Genomic DNA, 6,565 nt, shown 5'->3' with positions numbered 1-6,565 from the left:
TTTTTTTTTCTCTTTGCTTGTATTTTTTCTCCGGGGATGCTAAAAGAGTCGATCGATAAAAAGAGAGAGAGAGAGAGAGAAATCTTTTCTAACCTCTTCTCGTGAAGTCTACGTTGGCCTAATTTTTTTAGTGCACCGGAAGAGAAGCGCGTTTCTATTTATAGGTTAGTTCCTACGAAATTCTACCTAAATCTTTTCGATAACATCGTTTATATAGGAGAGAAAAATTTATGTCGAACTTCGTGATGTCCAAATCACGTTTTCTGTGTGTGTTTTTTTGAACGTTGCTATGTGTCTACATACATATGTATGAATACATCATACATATATATATCAACGATAGCCATACGGTCTTCCCCCAATGTTCAGTGAAATTCGAACGAAAGCAACGCCATAACGACGCGCATGATTACACAAGCGACAAACGCAAGTTGCCTGCGTAAAATAAGGAGAATTTTTATTTCTAACGAGGTAAGCTTTAATAATGTCAATCTTACGTGAAAGTAATGTCGGATCATAACTTTTGCTTTAATTGGATTTTGTAAAAAAAGAAAAAGAAAAAAGAGAACAAAAAATCCTACGCGATTAGAAAGAAGTTTAGAGGACTATTCTTCGCATTATTTCTAACAATGTCGTCAAAGGTTCAAAAAGAGAAAAAAGAAAATGTCACTTTTTAGAAACTTTATTTATGATCATTATATTATATAATACAGTATGGGTGGGGAGGATAAACAATTTCGAAATGATCGAAAATGAATCGGAAATTCTTAAAATGAATGATCAAAAGTTCCTAGACGATATTAAATATTATCGATTATTCTTTTTCGAGATTTTTTAAGCTGATATTTTTTCTATCTTTCTTTCTCTCGAGATTGAAAAAAAAAAAAAGAAAGAAAGAAAAAATACCAAATGATAGTAGATTACAAATAATGTTACAATACGAAAAAATATCTCTTCCAAAGATTTTCAAATAAAAGTGTAAAATATGATTTTTAATATCACTCGGAAACTTTTGACCGGATCAAGAGAATATACTTCGTAATACTAACCGCACAAATCGAATATATACCGCACGTATGTACATATATACATATGTATTTCCATTTTGGATCCTCCGTCGTCCTTGGTCGTTACGAATAAGGAGTAAGCAGTGGTTCTCAAGCGACATATGTATATACATATCGCAAGCGATTTTAACTAACTAAACTAGTTTATCGAATTAACGGATAAAAAATGATATAATCGTGTTACGTTTGACGATACCTATGGACAGGAGAGCACCTGCCGGAAAGGGAGAGTTTTCCATTGTTCTTCGATGAGGACGACGAAGACGAGGATGATGATGATGATGATGATGATGATGGTGGGGTGGTGGTGATGGTGTTGATGCTGGTAGTGGTAATAGTGGTGATGGTGGTAGTGGTAATGGTGGTGGGATGGTAGCGTATCCTTTTTTTGTGAAACTTCCTGTTCATTGTACGAAGGAAGAGCTACTATACATTGGAGAAAAGAAATATACTATAAGTACTCTTGTTTTGTTGGTGTACTGTGTTATACTGCGTTGTTGTTATTATTGCGCTTCTGATTTTGCCGACACAGGGAAAAGATATTCTCGTTTGATCCTTCCTTCCTCCTTCCTTCCTTCTTTCCTTCTTTCTTTCTTCTTCTCTTAACCCCTCTCTCTCTCCCTTAACCCCACCACTCCACCCTCTACTTTTGTTCTCTCGCTCGAGAGAACAAACTGATCCCCATTCGATGGTTCCTCTTCTACGCCATCATGGCGGATCGATATCCTTCCGTGTCGTTGTAGTTAGTATTATTATTATTATTATTATTATTTTTATCATTATTGTTATTATTGTTATCATCATCATCATCATCATCATCATCGTTATCATCGTATTGTCTCCTACAATATATTTGCAACTAATATCATTTCTTTATTTTTCTCTATTTTTTTTTTTTTTTTTTATCTTTATCAAATCAAAATTGTGATTCTTCTCTCATGGACACGTTAAATCTTTAGATAGTTACTTAAATCATAATATATAATAATTATTAGAATATCATTGAATAAAGATACGATTTCGAAATTCTTTCAACATCGAAGAAAAAATTCTATATAAATCGTGTGATCGGATAAAAAATACTAAATGAGTTAACAAACAGTTTTCTTTTTTTTTTTTCTGATAATGTCGTCAGTTTAAAAAATGTCATGTTTTAGAAACTTCATTTACAATTATTATGTGCATACAAAGGTGCGCCAAAGGTTTCTAAGTGGGGGCGTATACACACGCATATACATATCTTTTATAAAGTAAACGAAACCTCTTCGCATTCTACATTTTTATTATTATTATTATTATTATTATTATTATTATTATTATTATTATTATTATTATTATTTTTTAATTCTTTTTCGAAAGAGAAACCCTGATCTTTGACTTCTTTCGTTTTCGTCTTCATCGTCATTAAACTTAACCCGACACAGCAAGTTTATTCTTACGCAGTTAAAATTCTAATCGCTTCTCAGGAAACTTTATGCCATCGTCGTGTAATATACATACATACGTGTATATACATATACATATATATGCAGAGTATACGTACGTATATATGTGCGTATGTGCGTTAGATATCAGACATTTTACAAGCACGTTCTTGGAGTTCTTACATCCGGTTGTGTGGCATGATCTAAGGGATCATCTAAAACCGACAACCTTATAGTAATTATATTTAGAGTCTTTTGTTTAAAACTTTAATACTCCTACATCTATTAGATACACACACACATTTTTATATACGTGCGTTTAACGTGTAGTATATGTATGGGTTCGTTTAATGTTCAACGGGCTATGAAAAAGAATTACAACGTCAAAACGTTTACGGAAGTTTACTCTCGTTACTGTTGTCTACTACTGTTACTACTACACTACTACTACTCTACTACTACTACTACTGTTACCACTACTACTATTTACTACTATCACATACACACACAATTGTTTGATATTTCTCTCTGAAACAGGAAGACGTTTATAAAAGTTCGTCGCGTTACGTTAACTTTAGAAACGAACTTTCGTAGAAATCTGGCAGCGTTTAATAATCGTCAGTCTGCTGCTGACCGTTGAATCATCCTAATCGTTCTCCGACGATCTTTACCCTCCCCCTATCCTCTCTACCTCGCTCAAAAAGAAAGAAAGAAAAAAAAAGGAACAGGAACGAACGACTCGACTCCGTGAAATTAACGAGCTACTACTTCGGAGGAATTACTTCTTCCGCCATCTTGATCCTCTTCTTCGGACCAATGATTCTTGATTTAAGATATATATATATATATATATATATATATATATAAGTTCGAGGTTAAAAACAACATTTTTCAGATCTGATAAATGTTCTTATAATTTTTATTGATATATCTATTAAAAGATTGTATTAATCCTTTTTCGAAGAATTTCGAAAGTTATCGTCGTCGTGTGCGTCATAGTTTTACAATTCGCAAAAGACAAATTGATCTAAATAGTCGTTCTAAAACGAAGAGAAAAGTACATTTTTAATCTGCTTATGAATTTTTTTTATCCACACGGTATTTGTTAGAAATCTAATTGACGAGTTATTAGAATTATTACTATTAGATCAGGAAGAATTATTAATCGGAACAATCTAATAACATGTATGTATGTAGTTACTGGATTCTAGTGATTCTAGTGGAAAAAAAAAAAGAAAAAGAAAAGAGAACGAAGGAGAACTTATTAACACAATGAAAACGATAAAAAATTTCTATTTAGCAACGTTCGTGAATATATCAGTCGAAATGGTAGTAGCATTGAAGAAAACGAAGAAAAGTAATTGTTCGTTAGAAATAAGGAAATCTGAGTATGAAAAAGAGAGATAGAGATAGAGACAGAGAGAGAGAGAGAGAGAGAGAGAGAGAGAAAGAGAAAGAAATAGAACAATAAATACAAATCCGCATTTATCGCAACGCTTCGACATTTTTCTTTTATTTTCTACGAAAGAGTATCAACAGAAAGAAAAAGAAAAAGGAGAATAAAAATAAGAAAAAGACAACAACGGAGAACGACAGAAAACCAACGACGAAATTTCGACGACATTGTTGAACTCTCGCTAACCATCCACGTCGGTCTTCGCGTTGTCGTTGTGTCGTCGTCGTTTTCGTCTTCTTCTTCGTCGTCGTCGTCGTCGTCGTCGTCGTCGTTGGTTTCGTCGTTGGTTTCGTCGTCTTCTTTCTCCTCGTTTCTTTCTCTTCGTGGAAGAAGAAAATGCCGCCGTGGGTCTGTGGTTTCCGCTTGGCAACAGCGCAGCTGGCTTGTCCGTGTTGCTTCGTTGGGTCGAAGCGAGTCGGCGGTTCCGTGGTGGAGGTTGAAGAGAAGGCACTGTGTTACTGATGGAGTATGCTGATGTGCTCGTGTGGTAGTAACGTTGCTGGAGCTTTCGTATTAGTAGTAATAGTAGTAGTATGTAGTACGTAGTAGGTAATAGTTAGTAGTAGTATTAGTAGTAGTAGGTAATACGTAGTAGGTCGTAGTAAGTAGTAGTAGTAGTGTAGTAGTAGTAGTAGTGTGGTGTGATGGTGGCTGGAGGAGGGCTCGGCACAGACGCCTAAGAAGGATGGGGACCCTTTGGGGCTTCGCCTCCTACTCCATTGCCGGATATCGAGAAACGTTCCGAGACTCTCGTTTACCTCTCGTAGGAGAAGCTAGAAGCATTAGAAGCAAACTTTCCCACACCAACTCATTCACTCACTCACTCACTCACTCACTCACTCTCCTAACCTTCCTTCGTGAGCTCTGGCTAATGTTCGATCGGTAAGAACTTCCGCGTTGCTTCGGCAAATTCAAAACTTTTCATTAATGAATACGACGTAGAGATGTAGAAAACGACGACTACGACGACGACTACGACGACGACGACGACGACGATGATGATGATGATTATTATTATTATTGTTATTATTATTATTATTGTTATTGTTATTGTTATTGTTATTATCAGGAGTAATAGATCGAGAAGAACAACGAAAAAAATAAAAAAAGGAAATCATAGTTCCTCCATCGTATCTTCATCGTCCAATGGTTCTATCCTCCCCCCTTTTGTTTTTCTCGTACTGCTAACTCTTCTCCCCTCCCCCTTCCGTACCAACATGGCGATCATTTTTCCCTCTCTCTCTCTCTTTCTCTTTTTTCTCTCTCCTCCTTCCCCTCCCTCAACGAGTTCGAATTCGGCAACGCCGCACCCATTCTCGAATCACGAAGTAGTTGTGTGTATATCCGTATACGTGTGTGTGTATCCGTATAGCTATAGTACTTGGAGTTTGAAAAAAATCAACAGGATTCTAATACGATATATTTTGTTTCTATTTAACGAGACGTAGAATGTTAACGACTGTTTATCCTATATTTCTTTTCTGTTTCTTTAAATTTCGTATAGTAAGTAAGTACACAGGTATATTAGTACGCATATACGAATGTAAATAAATAGGTATCAAAGTTTAACGTAGTTATGTGGAATTCTCGTGTGGAGGCCATCTTCTTTTTCTTCGTTCGTCTTCTTTATTATACGATCATTCTGGTCTTACGACGAGTATTCGTTTCGAATTAATCGATTGGTCCGATGTGATTTTTTCTTCTTTTTTTTCTTTTCTTTTATATATACACATGTGTTTTGTCACATGTGTGTATGTATATATATATTAGGTATATAACGATTCTACCAGGTTATTGCGTCGTTGCGCAACGGGCCTTAACCCTCGAAGCAGTTTGTTGTTCTCTCTATCTATCTCTCTATCTCGCTCCCTTTCTGCCTTGTAATAAAAGAACGAAGCGTACGATGACTCGTAGTTCTCTTCTTCTGTTTCGAGATTCCCTCCAGCTGCGAACTTAGCAACTCTGATGGCGTCTTTACTTCTTGACGCCTTCCTCCTTTCATAAGACGTTAACGTCTTTCGTAATTATATCAATTTTACGATATATATCCTTGCTTAGACGGATCAAAGAAAACGTGTGCGTGTATGTGTATGTAATAGTATTATAATAACAATATATAATATGTATATGTATATATATATTTATGTTTTATATTTTACATTTAAATAATAATAATACAAAATTATACTCTTTGGATTATATAACATATATCGTTGATATGTATACGTATATTATTTAATATTTATTCAATTGATTAATAAAGAAAACCCAATGGTATTTATTTAAATATAAAATATTTGCAAATTTTAACTTGTATCAATTAATCGAATCCAATAATATATTTAAATATCAAATATTAAAATTCTCAATATTAATCATAAACCAAGTCGAATATTTTACCTATATATACATACATACATATACACATATATATATATATATTTAAACGAACACTGATCTTTCAACAAAAATTTTGCAACTTCCACATGAGTTTCTTCTTACGCTCATATATAATACATACTTAATACATACAATATATACTCTTTCGTACAAAATCCTGTTACAAAAAAAAAAAAAAAAAAATAGAGAAAGAAAAAGAGAGAGAAAAAAAGGAACGA

At 34.2% G+C, this 6,565-nt stretch overlaps 1 long non-coding RNA gene across 1 annotated transcript in view; it reads left to right on the top strand.

The window, feature by feature from the left end:
• The window catches only part of LOC122633245, a 59,532-nt gene that overhangs the window by 3,748 nt on the left and 49,219 nt on the right, over positions 1-6,565 (top strand). The gene's annotated exons all lie outside the window — the stretch shown is intronic.

The sequence above is a fragment of the Vespula pensylvanica genome, chromosome 12 (genome assembly GCF_014466175.1).
Source record: "Vespula pensylvanica isolate Volc-1 chromosome 12, ASM1446617v1, whole genome shotgun sequence".
NCBI classification, from domain to species: Eukaryota; Metazoa; Arthropoda; class Insecta; order Hymenoptera; family Vespidae; genus Vespula; species Vespula pensylvanica.
This window is presented reverse-complemented; position numbering and strand designations above follow the sequence as displayed.